Source organism: Oncorhynchus keta, chromosome 30, assembly GCF_023373465.1.
Source record: "Oncorhynchus keta strain PuntledgeMale-10-30-2019 chromosome 30, Oket_V2, whole genome shotgun sequence".
In the NCBI taxonomy this organism is placed as follows: domain Eukaryota; kingdom Metazoa; phylum Chordata; class Actinopteri; order Salmoniformes; family Salmonidae; genus Oncorhynchus; species Oncorhynchus keta.
The window spans coordinates 29690577-29711776 of NC_068450.1; the positions used below are offsets into that span (position 1 = coordinate 29690577).

The 21200-nt window shown below is 45.9% G+C and overlaps 1 long non-coding RNA gene and 1 pseudogene across 2 annotated transcripts; one reads left to right on the forward strand and one right to left on the reverse strand.

The window, feature by feature from the left end:
- Positions 1-317: 317 nt before the first annotated feature.
- On the reverse strand, positions 318-9966 carry LOC118363954 (uncharacterized; annotated as a pseudogene).
- LOC127913971 (uncharacterized) lies at positions 6236-6939 on the forward strand. 2 transcript variants are annotated; one of them, XR_008087443.1, is made up of 4 exons: positions 6236-6262; positions 6467-6485; positions 6525-6583; positions 6894-6939. It is a non-coding gene; the product is annotated as an uncharacterized LOC127913971 (long non-coding RNA). The 2 variants fall into 2 exon arrangements; XR_008087444.1 differs by lacking the exon at positions 6236-6262 and adding an exon at positions 6401-6427.
- Positions 9967-21200: the final 11234 nt, after the last annotated feature.

Sequence of the window (21200 nt, forward strand, 5' to 3'; positions counted from 1 at the left end):
AACTTAAAAGAATACACTTTTTTTGGATTTGATTTCACGCCTTTAGTTGTTTGCTGTTAACTTAAATCCACTGCTGAGATATGGTTAAACTGAGTGAGTGGGCAGACATTTTGTAACACCCTTGTTAACCTCAAGACATAGGATGATGACGTTGCCCCTGGAAGCAGATCCCAGGTCAGTTATGTGTTTTTCCCCCTAATAACTATGGCGAGGATTGGGGGAAGGTAAGCTGATCCTAGATCTGTAATTAAGAGAAACGTCTACCCAGAGCAATTCTCTCGACCACAGAGCCGTTTGGCATAGCGAAGTACCGACATGGCAACTAGACGCCGTGGCGGGCAGCGTGGGCTCCCATGCGCTGGAGATCCTGGGAAGGGTAGTGGATGTGTCCTGGGGATCTCATACCCATGAAGGGGGAAGAGGGGGACCAATGGAACCTATGTGAAACATAGGACCACCAAAACCTGAAGGGGAGAAGAGATCCGCACAACAGAATCACAGCAGGGTCAACACAGAGGTAGCTCAGTGATATAGCACAAGTATAGCCAGCAGTTTCCCATAACCATCATAGGACAAAGGAGAGACTGGTACCTGGAGGTAGTGGGGGGCAAGGAGTTGTTCACGACATTTTTTATTTATTTTTTATTTATTTTACCTTTATTTAACCAGGTAGGCTAGTTGAGAACAAGTTCTCATTTGCAACTGCGACCTGGCCAAGATAAAGCATCGCAGTGTGAACAGACAACACAGAGTTACACATGGAGTAAACAATTAACAAGTCAATAACACAGTAGAAAAAAACAGGGGGAGTCTATATACAATGTGTGCAAAAGGCATGAGGAGGTAGGCAAATAATTACAATATTGCAGATTAACACTGGAGTGATAAATGATCAGATGATCATGTACAGGTGAGAGATATTGGTGTGCAAAAGAGCAGAAAAGTAAATAAATAAAAACTGTGGGGATGAGGTAGGTGACAATGGGTGGGCTATTTATCAATAGACTATGTACAGCTGCAGCGATCGGTTAGCTGCTCAGATAGCTGATGTTTGAAGTTGGTGAGGGAGATAAAAGTCTCCAACTTCAGCGATTTTTGTAATTCGTTCCAGTCACAGGCAGCAGAGTACTGGAACGAAAGGCGGCCGAATGAGGTGTTGGCTTTAGGGATGATCAGTGAGATACACCTGCTGGAGCGCGTGCTACGGATGAGTGTTGCCATCGTGACCAGTGAACTGAGATAAGGCGGAGCTTTACCAAGCATGGCCTTGTAGATGACCTGGAGCCAGTGGGTCTGGCGACGAATATGTAGCATGGGCCAGCCGACTAGAGCATACAAGTCACAGTGGTGGGTAGTATAAGGTGCTTTAGTGACAAAACGGATGGCAATGTGATAAACTGCATCCAGTTTGCTGAGTAGAGTGTTGTAAGCGATTTTGTAGATGACATCGCCAAAGTCGAGGATCGGTAGGATAGTCAGTTTTACGAGGGTAAGCTTGGCAGCGTGAGTGAAGGAGGCTTTGTTGTGGAATAGAAAGCAGACTCTTGATTTGATTTTCGATTAGAGATGTTTGATATGAGTCTGGAAGGAGAGTTTGCAGTCTCACCAGACACCTAGGTACTTATAGGTGTCCACATATTCAAGGTCGGAACCATCCAGGGTGGTGATGCTAGTCGGGCATGCGGGTGCAGGCAGCGATCGGTTGAAAAGCATGCATTTGGTTTTACTAGCGTTTAAGAGCAGTTGGAGGCCACGGAAGGAGTGTTGTATGGCATTGAAGCTCGTTTGGAGGTTAGATAGCACAGTGTCCAATGACGGGCCGAAAGTATATAGAATGGTGTCGTCTGCGTAGAGGTGGATCAGGGAATCGCCCGCAGCAAGAGCAACATCATTGATATATACAGAGAAAAGAGTCGGCCCGAGAATTGAACCCTGTGGCACCCCCATAGAGACTGCCAGAGGACCGGACAGCATGCCCTCCGATTTGACACACTCAACTCTGTCTGCAAAGTAATTGGTGAACCAGGCAAGGCAGTCATCCGAAAAACCGAGGCTACTGAGTCTGCCGATAAGAATATGGTGATTGATAGAGTCGAAAGCCTTTGCAGGGTCGATGAAGACTGCTGCACAGTACTGTCTTTTATCGATGGCGGTTATGATATCGTTTAGTACCTTGAGTGTGGCTGAGGTGCACCTGTGACCGGCTCGGAAACCAGATTGCACAGCGGAGAAGTTACGGGGGGATTCGAGATGGTCAGTGACCTGTTTGTTGACTTGGCTTTCGAAGACCTTAGATAGGCAGGGCAGAATGGATATAGGTCTGTAACAGTTTGGGTCCAGGGTGTCTCCCCCTTTGAAGAGGGGGATGACTGCGGCAGCTTTCCAATCCTTGGGGATCTCAGACGATATGAAAGAGAGGTTGAACAGGCTGGTAATAGGGGTTGCGACAATGGCGGCGGATAGTTTCAGAAATAGAGGGTCCAGATTGTCAAGCCCAGCTGATTTATACGGGTCCAGGTTTTGCAGCTCTATCAGAACATCTGCTATCTGGATTTGGGTAAAGAAGAACCTGGAGAGGCTTGGGCGAGGAGCTGCGGGGGGGCGGACAACCTGCCGTTGAGAAATGCTTGTTGAAGTTTTCGATAATCAGGGATTTATCGGTGGTGACCGTGTTACCTAGCCTCAGTGCAGTGGGCAGCTGGGAGGGGGTGCTCTTGTTCTCCATGGACTTCACAGTGTCCCAGAACTTTTTGGAGTTGGAGCTACAGGATGCAAACTTCTGCTTGAAGAAGATGGCCTTAGCTTTCCTGACTGACTGCGTGTATTGGTTCCTGTCTTCCCTGAACAGTTGCATATCGCGGGGACTATTCGATGCTATTGCAGTCCACCACAGGATGTTTTTGTGCTGGTCGAGGGCAGTCAGGTCTGGAGTGAACCAAGGGCTGTATCTGTTCTTAGTTCTGCATTTTTTGAACGGAGCATGCTTATCTAAAATGGTGAGGAAGTTACTCTTAAAGAATGACCAGGCATCCTCAACTGACGGGATGAGGTCAATGTCCTTCCAGGATACCCGGGCCAGGTCGATTAGAACGGCCTGCTCACAGAAGTGTTTTAGGGAGCGTTTGACAGTGATGAGGGGTGGTCGTTTGACTGCGGCACCGTAGCGGATACAGGCAATGAGGCAGTGGTCGCTGAGATCCTGGTTGAAGACAGCGGAGGTGTATTTGGAGGGCCAGTTGGTCAGGATGACGTCTATGAGGGTGCCCTTGCTTACAGAGTTAGGGTTGTACCTGGTGGGTTCCTTGATGATTTGTGTGAGATTGAGGGCATCTAGCTTAGATTGTAGGACTGCCGGGGTGTTAAGCATATCCCAGTTTAGGTCACCTAACAGAACAAACTCTGAAGCTAGATGGGGGCAATCAATTATGGTGTCCGGGCACAGCTGGGAGCTGAGGGGGTCGGTAGCAGGCGGCAACAGTGAGAGACTTATTTCTGGAGAGAGTAATTTTCATAATTAGCAGTTCGAACTGTTTGGGTATGGACCTGGAAAGTATGACATTACTTTGCAGGCTATCTCTGCAGTAGACTGCAACTCCTCCCCCCTTTGGCAGTTCTATCTTGACGGAAGATGTTATAGTTGGGTATGGAAATCTCTGAATTTTTGGTGGCCTTCCTGAGCCAGGATTCAGACACGGCAAGGACATCAGGGTTAGCAGAGTGTGCTAAAGCAGTGAGTAAAACAAACTTAGGGAGGAGGCTTCTGATGTTGACATGCATGAAACCAAGGCTTTTTCGATCACAGAAGTCAACAAATGAGGGTGCCTGGGGACATGCAGGGCCTGGGTTTACCTCCACATCACCCGCGGAACAGAGAAGGAGTAGTATGAGAGTGCGGCTAAAGGCTATCAAAACTGGTCGCCTAGAGTGTTGGGGACAGAGAATAAGAGGATCAGGTTTCTGGGCATGGTAGAATATATTCAGGGCATAATGCGCAGACAGGGGTTTGGTGGGGTGCGGGTACAGCGGAGGTAAGCCCAGGCACTGGGTGATGATGAGAGAGGTTGTATCTCTGGACATGCTGGTTGTAATGGGTGAGGTCACCGCATATGTGGGAGGTGGGACAAAGGACGTATCAGGGGTATGAGGAGTGGGACTAGGTGCTCCATTGTGAACTAAAACAATGATAACTAACCTGAGCAACAGTATACAAGGCATATTGACATTTGAGAGAGACATACAGCGAGGCATACAGTAATCACAGGTGTTGAATTGGGAAAGCTAGCTAAAACAGTAGGTGAGACAACAGCTAATCAGCTAGCACAACAACAGCAGGTAAAATGGTGTTGACTAGGCAACGGGGCCGACAGATAAAACAAACAAGCAGAATGGAGTACCGTGATTAATGGACAGTCCAGTGTGTATCAGCTATGTAGCCAAGTGATCAGTGTCCAGGGGGCAGCGGTGGATGGGGCAGGGGAGCTGGACTGGCGAGTGTTATCCAGGTTAAAAAACTAACAATGACTAAATAGCTTGTAGCTAGTTAGCTGGTTAGCTTCTGGAGGTTCTTGAGTGTGTTCTAAAAATTCAAAATAATAGCGATTCCGTATCACATTGGGTGAGGCAGGTTTCCGGAAGGTATAAACACATTTTTTCAAAATCGGGAAGAGATAGAAAGTACATATGGGCCACTGAGTGTTTGGGACGCGGCGATGCAGACGGTTAGCAGGCCTGTGCTAACAGTTAGCAGGCCGGGGTAAACAAGGTAGCAGTTAGCGGACCTGGGTTAAACAAGCTAGCAGTTAGCAGGCCGAATTAGCAAGCAAGGAGATAGCAAGGGTGAAAGAGTTACCCTTTGGGGGACGTCGCGATGGGGTGAGTCTGTTTATTCCTCTTCATGCGGTGACATCGTAAGACCGGTCGTGGGTCCGGGTATTGAAGCCCAGGAGTATGCTACGGTGGTAGCACAGGGGCTCTGGCCGGGCTAGCTTCAAGCTAAGTGGGTGGAAACGCTAGCCAGGAGTAATCAACCAGGGTTGCGGTTTAGCTCGATAGCTAGTTGTGAAGATCCAGCTGAAAAATGTTCCGTTTGCGGTGGGAATCCGGGAATAAAAAATAAATAGGTCCGTTATGCTCTGGTTAGCGTCGCGTTGTTCGAACTGGCGAGAACTGGCGAGAGCTTTCCGAGCTAAAGGTTAGCTGATGACCGGTTAGCTGAAGACCGCTAGCTTAGCTGGTGGTTAGCTGGCTAGCTTCAGTTGAGGGGTTCCGGTTCCGAAGTAAATATAAATACTTTAGGAAAAAGTAGCTACATTGGGTGAGGCGGGTTGCAGGAGAGTATTTGGAAGCTTAGGTTTAGCAAAATGTTTTTAAAGATATGCGAAGAAAAATATGTAAAACGAAAAAGAGACTATATATACAGGGGACACGATACGACAGGACGACTTACTGCTACGCCATCTTGGACCACCAATCATTAGGAGGGCAAGGGGGGCAAGGAGATGTTAATGACATTAGGAGAGGTACCGGGAGGTAGGGAGAGGTTCATGACAGTAGGAGAGGTACCGGGAGGTAAGGAGAGGTTCATGACATTGGGAGAGGTACCGGGAGAGGTTCATGACATTAGGAGAGGTACCGGGAGAGGTTCATGACATTAGGAGAGGTACCGGGAGAGGTTCATGACATTAGGAGAGGTACCGGGAGAGGTTCATGACATTAGGAGAGCTACCGGGAGAGGTTCATGACATTAGGAGAGCTACCGGGAGAGGTTCATGACATTAGGAGAGATACCGGGAGGTAGGGAGAGATTCATGACATTAGGAGAGGTACCAGGAGGTAGGGAGAGATTCATGACATTAGGAGAGGTACCAGGAGGTAGGGAGAGGTTCATGACATTAGGAGAGGTACCAGGAGGTAGGGAGGGTTCATGACATTAGGAGAGGTACCGGGAGGTAGGGAGAGGTTCATGACATTAGGAGAGGTACCGGGAGGTAGGGAGAGGTTCATGACATTAGGAGAGGTACCGGGAGGTAGGGAGAGGTTCATGACATTAGGAGAGGTACCGGGAGGTAGGGAGAGGTTCATGACATTAGGAGAGGTACCGGGAGGTAGGGAGAGGTTCATGACATTAGGAGAGGTACCGGGAGGTAGGGAGAGGTTCATGACATTAGGAGAGGTACCGGGAGAGGTTCATGACATTAGGAGAGGTACCGGGAGGTAGTGAGAGGTTCATGACATTAGGAGAGGTACTGGGGGTCAAGGAGAGGTTCATGACATTAGGAGAGGTACCGGGAGGTAGGGAGAGGTTCATGCCATTAGGAGAGGTACTGGGGGTCAAGGAGAGGTTCATGACATTAGGAGAGGTACATTAGGGAGGTAGGGTCAAGGAGAGGTTCATGACATTAGGAGAGGTACTGGGGGTCAAGGAGAGGTTCATGAGATTAGGAGAGGTACTGGGACGTAGGGAGAGGTTTATGCCATTAGGAGAGGTACCGGGAGGTAGGGAGAGGTTCATGACATTAGGAGAGGTACCGGGAGGTAGGGAGATGTTCATGACATTAGGAGAGGTACTGGGAGGTAGGGAGATGTTCATGACATTAGGAGAGGTACTGGGGGTCAGGAGAGGTTCATGACATTAGGAGAGGTACTGGGAGGACATTAGGAGAGGTACAGAGGTTCATGACATTAGGAGAGGTACCGGGAGGTAGTGAGAGGTTCATGACATTAGGAGAGGTACTGGGAGAGGTTCATGACATTAGGAGAGGTACCGGGGGTCAGAGGTTCATGACATTAGGAGAGGTACCGGGAGGTAGGGAGAGGTTCATGACATTAGGAGAGGTACCGGGGGGTAGGGAGAGGTTCATGACATTAGGAGAGGTACCGGGAGGTAGGGAGAGGTTCATGACATTAGGAGAGGTACTGGGGGTCAAGGAGAGGTTCATGACATTAGGAGAGGTACCGGGAGGTAGGGAGAGGTTCATGACATTAGGAGAGGTACCGGGAGGTAGGGAGAGGTTCATGACATTAGGAGAGGTACTGGGGGTCAAGGAGAGGTTCATGACATTAGGAGAGGTACTGGGAGGTAGGGAGAGGTTCATGACATTAGGAGAGGTACCGGGAGGTAGGGAGAGGTTCATGACATTAGGAGAGGTACCGGGAGGTAGGGAGAGGTTCATGACATTAGGAGAGGTACCGGGAGGTAGGGAGAGGTTAATGACATTAGGAGAGGTACCGGGAGGTAGGGAGAGGTTCTTGACATTAGGAGAGGTTCATGACATTAGGAGAGATACTGGGAGGTAGGGAGAGGTTCATGACATTAGGAGAGGTACCGGGAGGTAGGGAGAGGTTCATGACATTAGGAGAGGTACCGGGAGAGGTTCATGACATTAGGAGAGGTACCGGGAGGTAGGGAGAGGTTCATGACATTAGGAGAGGTACCGGGAGGTAGGGAGAGGTTCATGACATTAGGAGAGGTACCGGGAGGTAGTGAGAGGTTCATGACATTAGGAGAGGTACCGGGAGGTAGGTACATTAGGGGGTCAAGGAGAGGTTCATGACATTAGGAGAGGTACCATGGGAGGTAGGGAGAGGTTCATGACATTAGGAGAGGTACCGGGGTCAGAGGTTCATGACATTAGGAGAGGTACCGGGAGGTAGGGAGAGGTTCATGACATTAGGAGAGGTACCGGGAGAGGTTCATGACATTAGGAGAGGTACAGGGAGGTAGTGAGAGGTTCATGACATTAGGAGAGGTACTGGGGGTCAAGGAGAGGTTCATGACATTAGGAGAGGTACTGGGGGTCAAGGAGAGGTTCATGACATTAGGAGAGGTACCGGGAGGTAGGCAGAGGTTCATGACATTAGGAGAGGTACCGGGAGGTAGGGAGAGGTTCATGACATTAGGAGAGGTACCGGGAGGTAGGGAGAGGTTCATGACATTAGGAGAGGTACCGGGAGGTAGGGAGAGGTTCATGACATTAGGAGAGGTACTGGGGGTCAAGGAGAGGTTCATGACATTAGGAGAGGTACTGGGGGTCAAGGAGAGGTTCATGACATTAGGAGAGGTACCGGGAGGTAGGGAGAGATTCATGACATTAGGAGAGGTACCGGGAGGTTGGGAGAGGTTCATGACATTAGGAGAGGTTCATGACATTAGGAGAGGTTCATGACATTAGGAGAGGTACCGGGAGAGGTTCATGACATTAGGAGAGGTACCAGGCTCCAGGTTGAAGTAGTTAGTAGAGCAGGTGGGAGAGAGAAGACGGTCAGACTTCGGCTTGCACGCACATATACAGGCTCACACATACACAGGCTCACACATACACAGGCTCACACATACACAGGCTCACACATACACAGGCTCACACATACACACACACACACACACACACACACACACACCCTCTCAATGCATCCCAGACATCAGACATTCACCTCCAGGCAGTCCTGGTACAGGGTCCAGTTTGGTTCCCATCTCACTGACCCTGTCCTTGATGGCCTCCTTCCCTCTGGCTGCCTGGGACCTGGCCAGTCACAACTCATTGCAGTACAGGATTACTTGGTAGACTGTCACATGGAGCCCAGATACCCAATAAGTCAACAAGTCTTACACTCTGCCCCATCTACGGGTTGTCCCCATCTGGTTAGAAAGGAGGGACATGCAGCACTTTCTGTTCCTCTCCTCTTGATCTCTTACCTGCCCCACTTGACGGTAAGCGTGCGTCCATGGTTGATAATGAGCTTGTTGAAGGACTTCTAAGAGGCGAGCTCAGCCGCCTGCCATGTGGCAAACTGGATGAAGGCACACTGCTGCTTCTGGACGATGGTGGTGGTCCAGATCTCCCCAAACTGGTAGAAGCGATTCCTGTAGGAGCACACCACAACCATCTGTCACAGATCGTTGAAACTGCCCCAAATATCCTTGTCGGATATTTTGGAAGCCCCCCTACATCGAGTATGGTATCCTCGGGCGTATCCAATTGGGGCATGGTGGAGGCTTGTTTCAGCAGCTTGTCAGCAAACAGGGTCGTTGATACCATAGTAACGGTCCATAATGTTCTAGTCTGCCAGGGGATCGTCTGGGTCTGTGGGCCTCTTGTGCCTGGGGTTGAAGAGAGAGCGGGAAGGAGGAGAGTTGTCCCCAGTCAATGCAGTTTGATTTATTGCTCAACAGCACCATCAAGTGAAATTTCAGCATCATTACAAGTCATTCAGACAGGAGGTAGCCAGGGCTGTATTTAGTCATTGGACTGTATAAACAAGACCCAACTGTAGCGCTTGAAAAGAGATAGAGCTATCGTTTAATGGCATTCTCACCTGTAGGGACACTCCTCTCTTGCACTCTCCATTCACCCAGAAGGAGCAGATGTGGGGTCTATTCCTCTTGTAATAGGGCCAGCTTCAGCAGCATCTCAATGGAGCAGGGGGCCTTACCCAGGAGCGCCTCCGGCCGTGTCCTGTCAGAGTTCCCTATCTGGGGGCACAGGGAGTTGGGGGGATGAGGGAGGCAACAGGGGAAAACACTGGCTGTTGAATATGTGATCACAGAAATAACAGGGCTGCAGCCTCCTCTCCCCCTCCATACGTCTCTCTCCATATTGTTTGTAGTACTCCTTGTTTACGTCTGACTTCGGCACGTCATCATTGATGTCCAGCCCAGTGTCTTAAAACCTTTGATTTGGTACTTCTACAGGCAGCTCTAGTCAATACAAAGTAGCCGTGGCTTAAACAGGTAGTAAGGTGGTGCAGGTAAGACATCAGTGACGTACCATACTCCAGGTCTGACATCAGTGACGTACCATACTCCAGGTCTGACATCAGTGACGTATCATACTCCAGGTCTGACATCAGTGACGTACCATACTCCAGGTAAGACATCAGTGACGCACCATACTCCAGGTAAGACATCAGTGACGTACCATACTCCAGGTCTGAATCAGTGACATACAGGTGAGACATCAGTGACGTCATTCATACTCCAGGTCTGACATCAGTGACGTACCATACTCCAGGTAAGACATCAGTGACGTTTACCATCAGGTAAGACATCCGTGACGTACCATACTCCAGGTCTGACATCAGTGACGTACCATACTCCAGGTGAGACATCAGTGACGTACCATACTCCAGGTGAGACATCAGTGACACCATACCCAGATCTGACATCAGTGACGTACCATACTCCAGGTCTGACATCAGTGACCTACCATACTCCAGGTCTGACATCAGTGACGTACCATACTCCAGGTCTGACATCAGTGACGTATCATACTCCAGGTCTGACATCAGTGACGTACCATACTCCAGGTAAGACATCAGTGACGTACCATACTCCAGGTGAGACATCAGTGACGTGTCATACTCCAGGTGAGACATCAGTGACGTACCATACTCCAGGTAAGACATCAGTGACGTACCATACTCCAGGTGAGACATCAGTGACGTACCATACTCCAGGTCTGACATCAGTGACGTACCATACTCCAGGTGAGACATCAGTGACGTACCATACTCCAGGTGAGACATCAGTGACGTACCATACTCCAGGTGAGACATCAGTGACGTACCATACTCCAGGTGAGACATCAGTGACGTGTCATACTCCAGGTGAGACATCAGTGACGTACCATACTCCAGGTGAGACATCAGTGACGTACCATACTCCAGGTGAGACATCAGTGACGTACCATACTCCAGGTCTGACATCAGTGACGTACCATACTCCAGGTGAGACATCAGTGACGTACCATACTCCAGGTGAGACATCAGTGACGTACCATACTCCAGGTCTGACATCAGTGACGTACCATACTCCAGGTAAGACATCAGTGACGTACCATACTCCAGGTAAGACATCAGTGACGTACCATACTCCAGGTAAGACATCAGTGACGTACCATACTCCAGGTAAGACATCAGTGACGTACCATACTCCAGGTCTGACATCAGTGACGTACCATACTCCAGGTCTGACATCAGTGACGTACCATACTCCAGGTGAGACATCAGTGACGTACCATACTCCAGGTAAGACATCAGTGACGTACCATACTCCAGGTAAGACATCAGTGACGTACCATACTCCAGGTGAGACATCAGTGACGTACCATACTCCAGGTGAGACATCAGTGACGTACCATACTCCAGGTGAGACATCAGTGACGTACCATACTCCAGGTCTGACATCAGTGACGTACCATACTCCAGGTCTGACATCAGTGACGTACCATACTCCAGGTAAGACATCAGTGACGTACCATACTCCAGGTAAGACATCAGTGACGTACCATACTCCAGGTATGACATCAGTGACGTACCATACTCCAGGTGAGACATCAGTGACGTACCATACTCCAGGTAAGACATCAGTGACGTACCATACTCCAGGTAAGACATCAGTGACGTACCATACTCCAGGTGAGACATCAGTGACGTACCATACTCCAGGTGAGACATCAGTGACGTACCATACTCCAGTGAGACATCAGTGACGTACCATACTCCAGGTCTGACATCAGTGACGTACCATACTCCAGGTCTGACATCAGTGACGTACCATACTCCAGGTAAGACATCAGTGACGTACCATACTCCAGGTAAGACATCAGTGACGTACCATACTCCAGGTCTGACATCAGTGACGTACCATACTCCAGGTGTGACATCAGTGACGTACCATACTCCAGGTCTGACATCAGTGACGTACCATACTCCAGGTAAGACATCAGTGACGTACCATACTCCAGGTAAGACATCAGTGACGTACCATACTCCAGGTAAGACATCAGTGACGTACCATACTCCAGGTCTGACATCAGTGACGTACCATACTCCAGGTAAGACATCAGTGACGTACCATACTCCAGATCTGACATCAGTGACGTACCATACTCCAGGTCTGACATCAGTGACGTACCATACTCCAGGTCTGACATCAGTGACGTACCATACTCCAGGTAAGACATCAGTGACGTACCATACTCCAGATAAGACATCAGTGACGTACCATACTCCGGGTGAGACATCAGTGACGTGTCATACTCCAGGTGAGACATCAGTGACGTATCATACTCCAGGTGAGACATCAGTGACGTACCATACTCCAGGTGAGACATCAGTGACGTACCATACTCCAGGTCTGACATCAGTGACGTACCATACTCCAGGTGTGACGTACCATACTCCAGGTCTGACATCAGTGATGTACCATACTCCAGGTAAGAAATCAGTGACGTACCATACTCCAGGTGAGACATCAGTGACGTGTCATACTCCAGGTGAGACATCAGTGACGTACCATACTCCAGGTAAGACATCAGTGACGTACCATACTCCAGGTGAGACATCAGTGACGTACCATACTCCAGGTCTGACATCAGTGACGTACCATACTCCAGGTAAGACATCAGTGACGTACCATACTCCAGGTAAGACATCAGTGACGTACCATACTCCAGGTCTGACATCAGTGACGTACCATACTCCAGGTGAGACATCAGTGACGTACCATACTCCAGGTGAGACATCAGTGACGTACCATACTCCAGGTCTGACATCAGTGACGTACCATACTCCAGGTCTGACATCAGTGACGTACCATACTCCAGGTGAGACATCAGTGACGTACCATACTCCAGGTCTGACATCAGTGACGTACCATACTCCAGGTGAGACATCAGTGACGTACCATACTCCAGGTCTGACATCAGTGACGTACCATACTCCAGGTCTGACATCAGTGACGTACCATACTCCAGGTCTGACATCAGTGACGTACCATACTCCAGGTCTGACATCAGTGACGTACCATGCTCCAGGTAAGACATCAGTGACGTACCATACTCCAGGTAAGACATCAGTGACGTACCATACTCCAGGTCTGACATCAGTGACGTACCATACTCCAGGTCTGACATCAGTGACCTACCATACTCCAGGTAAGACATCAGTGACGTACCATACTCCAGGTAAGACATCAGTGACGTACCATACTCCAGGTAAGACATCAGTGACGTACCATACTCCAGGTAAGACATCAGTGACGTACCATACTCCAGGTAAGACATCAGTGACGTACCATACTCCAGGCTTCTGAAGCTTGATATAAACCAAACAGAATCCAAGTGAAGCACACTCCTAATACCAGGCCAGTCACTTCTCTTGAATCATACACTGAACAAAAATATAAACAGAACAATTTCAAAGATTTTACTGATTTAGAGTTCATATAAGAAAATCAGTCGATTGAAATAGATTAATTAGGCAGTAATATGTGCATTCCACATGACTGGGATACAGATGCACCTCTTGGTCACAGATACCTTAACAAATAAAAACTAACTTACACGTGGTTAGCAGATGTTAATGCGAGTGTAGCGAAATGCTTGTGCTTCTCGTTCCGACAGGGCAGTAATATCTAACAAAAATTCACAACAACTCCCTTATACACACACACACAATATAAGGAGATGGAATAAGAATACGTACATATAAATATATGGATGCGCGATGGCTGTGCGGCATAGGCAAGATGCAATAGATGGTTTAAAATACAGTATATACAGTGAGGGAAAAAAGTATTTGATCCCCTGCTGATTTTGTACATTTGCCCACTGACAAAGAAATGATTAGTCTATAATTTTAATGGTAGGTTTATTGGAACAGTGAGAGACAGAATAACAACAACCAAATCCAGAAAAACGCATGTCAGAAATAATATAAATTTATTTGCTTTTTAATGAGGGAAATAAGTATTTGACCCCTCTGCAAAACATGACTTAGTACTTGGTGGCAAAACCCTTGTTGGCAATCAGAGGTCAGATGTTTCTTCTAGTTGGCCACCAGGTTTGCACACATCTCAGGAGGGATTTTGTCCCACTCCCCTTTGCAGATCTTCTCCAAGTCGTTAAGGTTTCGAGGCTGACGTTTGGCAACTCGAACCTTCAGCTCCCTCCACAGATTTTCTATGGGAATAAGGTCTGGAGACTGGCTTGGCCACTCCAGGAACTTAATGTGCTTCTTTTTGAGCTACACCTTTGTTGCCTTGGGCTGATTCCTCACCGTTCTCATGATCATTGCAACTCCACAAGGTGAGATTGACAGTTCTTTTGTGTTTCTTCCATTTGCGAATAATCACACCAACTGTTGTCACCTTCTTACCAAGCTGCTTGGCGATGGTCTTGTAGCCCATTCCAGCCTTGTAGCCCATTCCAGCCTTGTGTAAGTCTACAATCTTGTCACTGACATCCTTGGAGAGCTCTTTGGTCTTGGCCATGGTGGAGAGTTTTGAATTTGATTGATTGATTGCTTTTTCTGGATTTTGTTGTTGTTATTCTGTCTCTCACTGTTCAAATAAACCTACCATTAAAATTATAGACGGATCATTTCTTTATCAGTGGGAAAACGTACAAAATCAGCAGGGGACCAAAAACATTTTTCCCTCACTGTACATGAGATGAGCAATGTAGGAAATGTAAACATTATTAAAGTGACATTATTTGTGTACAGATACTTGCGACTTGGGGTTGTGCATTATCATGCTGAAACATGAAGTGTTGGTGGCAGATGCACGGCACGGCAATGGGCCTCAGGATCTTGCCACGGTATCTCTGTGCATTCAAATTGCCATCGATAAAATGCAATTGTGTTCGTTGTCTGTAACGTATGCCTGCCCATACCATAATCCCACAGACACCACGGGGCACTCTGTTCACAACATTGACATCAGCAAAACGCTCGCCCACACAACGCCATACATGCTGTCTGCCATCTGCCACAGTTGAAACCATGATTAATCTATGAAGAGCACACTCAAGCATGCCAGTGGCCATCGAAGGCGAGCATTTACCCACTGAATTCAGTCACGAAGTCAAACTGCAGTCAGGTCAAGACCCTGGTGAGGACGACGAGCATGCAGATGAGCTTCCCTGAGACGATTTCTGACAGTTTGTACAGAAATTCTTAGGTTGTGCAAACCCAGTTTCATCAGCTGTCCGATTGGCTGGTCTCCGAAGATCCTGCAGGTGAAGAAACTCAATGTGGAGGTCCTGGGCTGGCGTGGTTTCACATTGTCTGCAGTTGGTGAAGCCGGTTGGACGTACTGCAAAATTCTCAATGACGGCGTTGGAGGCAGATTATGGTAGAGAAATTAACATTCAATTCTCTGGCAAAAGCTCTGGTGGACATTCCTGCAGTCAGCATGCCAATTGCACGCTCCCTCAAAAGTTAAGGCATCTGTGGCATTGTGTTGTGACAAAACTGCACATTTTAGAGTGGTCTTTGACTGTCCCCAGCACAAGGTGCACTGTGTAATGATCATGCTGTTTAATCTGTCACTTGGATGGATTATCTTGGCAAAAGAGATATTCTCACTATCAGGGATGTAAACAAATTTGCACACAAAATTTGAGAGAAAAGCTTTTTGTGAGTATGGAATATTTCTGTGATCTTTTATTTCAGCTCGTGAAACATGGGACCAACACTTCACATGTTGCGTTTATATTTTAGTTCAGTATAAATGACAGACGCAAACTAGCAGCTAAAATATTTTGCCAATTCAAGACTACTTACTATGCGGATGTATGGATTTTCCCCCTAACATGTCCGACGCAGAATTGAGAAATCCTGGAGAAGGAAGATATGCAGGTTGAGTAAAACATAAATGCAACCAGCACGCAGCAATACCATTTTATCATTATAACATCCTCTGGTGGTTTCACAAGCCACACCTCTCTTTACGTAACCCTTACCGTGTGTACTCTGGCCCTGTGATTGGTGAAGCAACTTAACGCCTACTCTACCATTTGTAGGAAGTTGGTTTCAGTTTTATTAGTTTTTTCATAAATTTGCAAAAAAAAAAAATGTTTTTGCTTTGTCATTATGGGGTATTGTGAGTAGATTGATGAGGAGGAAAAAAACAATCTAATTCATTTTAGTATAAGCCTGTAATGTAACTAAATGTGGAAAAAGTGAAGGGGTCTGAATACTTTACAAATGCATTGTGTGCGGGCCAGACAGGGCCCATATGGGAACTGGAGGCGCAGGGACAAGTAGTTGGGAAAAGTCAACACAGAATACTATCTGAGCAACCTGACAAGAGCATGTTGTGTGTCAACCAATGGTGGCACAGCACAAAAACCTCAGACTAGGGTCTAAGCTACAACATACGCAAATATGAGGGAAAACTAGTTACCACCGCCACAGTCAAAATTATGGCTAACCCCCAACTAGTTTATTATTATATATATATTTTTTTTTTTTACAATTTATCTTCTTAAAATCTGATTTTAAACCTAACCCTAAGTACAATGCAAACATCATGCCTAACCTTAAATTAAGACCAAAAATCTAATTGTTATGAATTTTTACATGATAGCCAATTATTACTTTGTGGCAACCACAATAGCGGGGGGTACACCGTACCGGTAAAACATGAGCCCATCACAATAAATACAACAAAATATCAAGAAAACTGTAGGCTACAACTCCATTATTTATCTTTACTGCATGTGAGACATGAAGAATGTGCGAATGGACTTGAAAACGGGTGGTTAAGCCTACAATGTGGTTCGAAGAGAACACTGACATTTTGCCAAGGAGATAAGGGCCTAAGGAGATAAGGGCCTAATGACAACCACCAAAGGTCATGGCACTTTTTGGTGTTTTGTGTCACAGATGTCTCTTTCCAGTCACCAGTGTTTGGAGGCTGGAAATATGTTGCAAGTGGATGAAGGTGTGCAGGTAGCCTAGTAAAGGAGCCCTTTAAAGTGAGTTTGACAATCAGATGAAAACATCATGACTGGTTGTGTTTATGCCACAATAAAAGGTCAAACATTTAAAAAGTTAAATGACAAATGTTTACGACCAGGCCCACAGAGATCTTATTGAATTAATATGGATTATATAACACCATTCTATGATTAGGCTCAGAAACATTTTTGGTGCATGCACACATAGGAGGTCCCGTAGCAGGAAGAAATGAAAATCGCCTTTCACCCCTGGTGGTAACTCGTGACAACCATCAATGAGAGAAGATTTTAAGTAGACAAGATGGAGTTGTACACATTGTTGGATTACTTCATTGAGTAAAAAATGAATGTCATTACGGAGCATTTTCTAATTAAGCAATAAGGCCCGAGGAGGTGTGGTATACTCTGTTGTGTCACGCCATTAGCCGTGGTAAATTGGCCATATACCACAAACCCCTGAGGTGCCATTTTGCTATTACAAACAGGTTACCAAAGTAATTAAAACAGTAAACAATTAGTTTTGCATCATACCTGTGGTAGATTATCTGATATACCACAGCTTTCAGCTAATCAGCATCCAGGACCCAAACTAGCCAGTTTATATATTAAATTATAAACTGGGTGGTTCGAGCCCTGAATTCTGATTGGCTGAAAGCCATGGCATATCAGACCATATACCATAGTATGAAAAACATTTTAATATTTTGTGTTAAGGGTGTGTACTGGAGGCGAAGTCGGGTGTAGGAGAGCAGAGTTCAGGAGAGCAGGCGCACTTTTTATTCCGGTCCAAACAAAAGCACATAAGTACATAAAATGTGCCCAAAACGCATAACATAAACAAAAGTCTGGCACGTAACAATACCCACATAACATCAAAACAATTTCACACAAAGACATGGAGGGGAACAGAGGACTAAATAAATTCAGTGTGATTAAGGAATAAAAAACAGGTGTGTATGGAACAAGGCAAAATAAATGGGAATATGAAAAATGGAACGGCGATGACTAGAAAGGCGGTGAGGCCGATCGTCGCCCGAACAAGGAGAGGAGCCGTGACATTTTGACTTGTAATCACGTTGGTAACCAGTTTATAATAGCAATAAGGCACCTTTGGGGTTTGTGGTATATGGCCAATATACCACAGCTAAGGGCTGTACCCAGGTACTCAGAGTTGCGTCCTGCTTAAGAACAGCCCTTAGCCGTGGTATATTGTCCATATTCCACATCCCCCGTCCCTTATTCCTTAAACGAACCCCCTGAAACTGGACATGGACATTGCTTGTCTTCCAAATTGGGAATTGAGGAAGTATCACCAAGTTAAGGTTGATCAAAAAAGTATCTTTGCTAAGCCAAACATACCCCATTCATAAAAGCTAATTGCTTTATGAAAAATAAGGAACTTATCTTTCATAAGAGCAATAAATATATCTATATTTTTTTAAACGTTGAAATTCCTACATCTTTATAGGGCTAGGGTTCCCACACGGCCATATCTCCACGTCACATCGCTTGTTTAATAGGGCTGGGAATTGCCTTGGACAATCAGCACCTATGTATTGCAATTCTCACAGTTGTTTATGAGATTCGATACTGTGATTTTATTGCGATTTGATGTTCCAAACATATTTCTCACTGTATGTATACTGCAGAGGGACAAGAGAGAGCCATGAGAAACCAGCTTCGATCAGTCATAGAAATAAAAGGTGCAGAAAACAAATTGGCTCCCTTTTTCAAAATAATATGTATAACAATCTGTGGGGGGGGGGGATACTGGAGTTTTGGTCCAGGTACAGTCAACTGGCGCTAAAATAACATTGCGATATTAATCAAACAATACAATACGATATGGAACTGTACCGATTGTTCCTGCATCCCTAAAGGTTACAGAAGCAAGACTGGCGGACACCTGTGCTAATTTGCCATCTATGCATGCATAAGCTTAACTGAAAGGTTACATAAAAATCTAAACATTTAAAAGCTTAACTGTGGAGGTAACTTAGTTAGTCAACTGCATGCACACAACTTATGGATCTGTGCAAAACTTCCACATTAAGTGTATATTTTTTGTTGTTGAAATACTAACGTTTGCTAGCTAGCCTTTGCTAACAAATCATCATCCACATATCGAAGTACTGGCATACTGAAATGAATTACGCTTTTAGTTTATAAATTAATGTACCATCATTTTCCCGGTTAACATACTCAACGATTTAAAACGTACCGCGTTTTCCCTATTATGTTAGCTCTTAAGGATGTCGCCATTTTTACTTGTTGTAGGGGGAAAAAACAACCCCACTGCGCATGCAACACCACGAAAATAAAGTCACATCCCACAATGCAACAAAAAGCCTTGTACGAAACTCATTAATCATTATGCAACTGTATTAATGGACATCTGGAATGAATTTAAGAAGTGCCTGTGAGTTTGCATGTGTGTGTATTGATTCTGATCAAACCTCTTGCCTTAACTAGTATGTGATGGTTTACTCTGCATCATGCTATTTGCAGCAGGGCCTTGTGAGCCCGGGGGTGGAAAACCTTAATTAGAACATTGGAGAGGTGGTTGGAGGATGTTTCAGATTAGGGATCAACACTAATGGAGGCCTAATCCCCTAATATGTATTTAAAGTCGTGGAGGAGGCTCTCTGCTGAGAAACCGCAGACAGGGATTAGAATAGGGCTGGAGCCGTGTGCTTGACAGTGCCAGATTTACCTCGACAGAGGCAGCAGATTGGGCTGAGACAGACCTGGGGGTCAACTCCATTACACTACCATTCAAAAGTTTGGGTTCACTTAGAAATGTCCTTGTTTTTTAAAGAAAAACCAAATTTTTTGTCCATTAAAATAACATAAAAATAATCCGAAATACAGTGTAGACATTGTTAATGTTGTAAATGACGATTGTAGCTGGAAATGGGCAGATTCTTAATGGAGTATCTACATAGGCTTACCGTTATCAGCAACCATCACTCTTGTGTTCGAATGGCACGTTGTGTGTAAACTAATCCGCGTTTATCATCTTAAAAGGCTAATTGATCATTAGAAAACACTTTTGCAATTATGTTAGCACAGCTGAACTGTTGTTCTGATTAATGAAGCAATAACACTTTAGACTACTTGAGTATCTGTAGAATCAGCATTTGTGGGTTTGAGTACATGCTCAAAATGGCCAGTCTTTTCTTGTTCTGAGAAATGAAGGCTATTCCAGATGAGAAATTGCCAAGAAACTAAAGATCTCATACAACACTGTGTATTACTCACAGAACAGAGCAAACTGGCTTTAACCAGAATAAAAAGAGTGGGAGGCCCCGGTGCACAGCTGAGCAAGAGGGCAAGTACATTATTGTCTAGTTTGAGAAACAGACACCTCACAAGTCCTCAACTTGCAGCTTCATTAAATAGTACCCGCAAAAAAACAGTCTCAAATCCAACAGTGAAGAGGCGACTCCGGGATGCTGGCCTTCTTGTGAGGCGTCTGTTTCTCAAACTAGACGCTAATGGACTCGCCCTCTTGCTCAGTTGTGTACTGGGGCCTCCCACTCTTTCTATTCTGGTTAAAGCCAGTTTGCACTGTTCTGTTCTGTGAGTAGTACACAACGTTGTACGAGATCTTGAATTTCTTGCATTGAATAGTCTTCATTTCTCAGAACAAGTATAGCCTGACGAGTTCCAGAAGAAAGTGATTTGTTTCTAGCCATTTTGAGCCTGTAATCTAACCCAGAAATGCTGATGGTCCAGATACTCAACTAGTCTAAATAACGCCAGTTTTATTGCTTCTTTAATCAGAACAACTGTTTTCAGCTGTGCTAACATAATTGCAAAAGGGTTTCTAATGATCAATTAGCCGTTTAAAATTATAAACTTGGATTAGCTAACACAACGTGCCATTGGAACACAGGAGTGATGATTTCTGATAATGGGCCTTTGTACGCCTATGTAGATATTCCATTAAAAATATGCCGTTTCCAGCCACACTCGTCATTTACAACATTAACAATTTCTACACTGTATTTCTGATCAATTTGATGTTATTTTAATGACCCCAAACTTTTGAACAGAAGTGTAGGTTGTTTGAAGTTCATGAAATTGTGAACTTTCTCATAGAGAGTATAGGCCTTTTTTTATTTGTTGAAATCAATTTTCTGAACCGATTTGAGTTGGTAACCTCTATGTTGAAGACCTTGTTTGATCTAACCTGGATGTGGTACATACAAAGGCAGTCATGTCCTCTCCTGCCGTGAACCCGCTCACCCATGTCATTTGGTACAGCAATCTCCTGTGTTTTCACATGGCACAGTACTCTCCACATCCATGTGAATTCGAGGTCATCTGTCCAGACTCATGCCAGACAGCCACAGTCCCTCCCGTCAGAACATCAATAAAGTTTTTAATTATGTGCTCATCAGACTACATCAGTTTATTGATTGAGTAGCCACAGGCTGTGGCCAGGGCTGATGA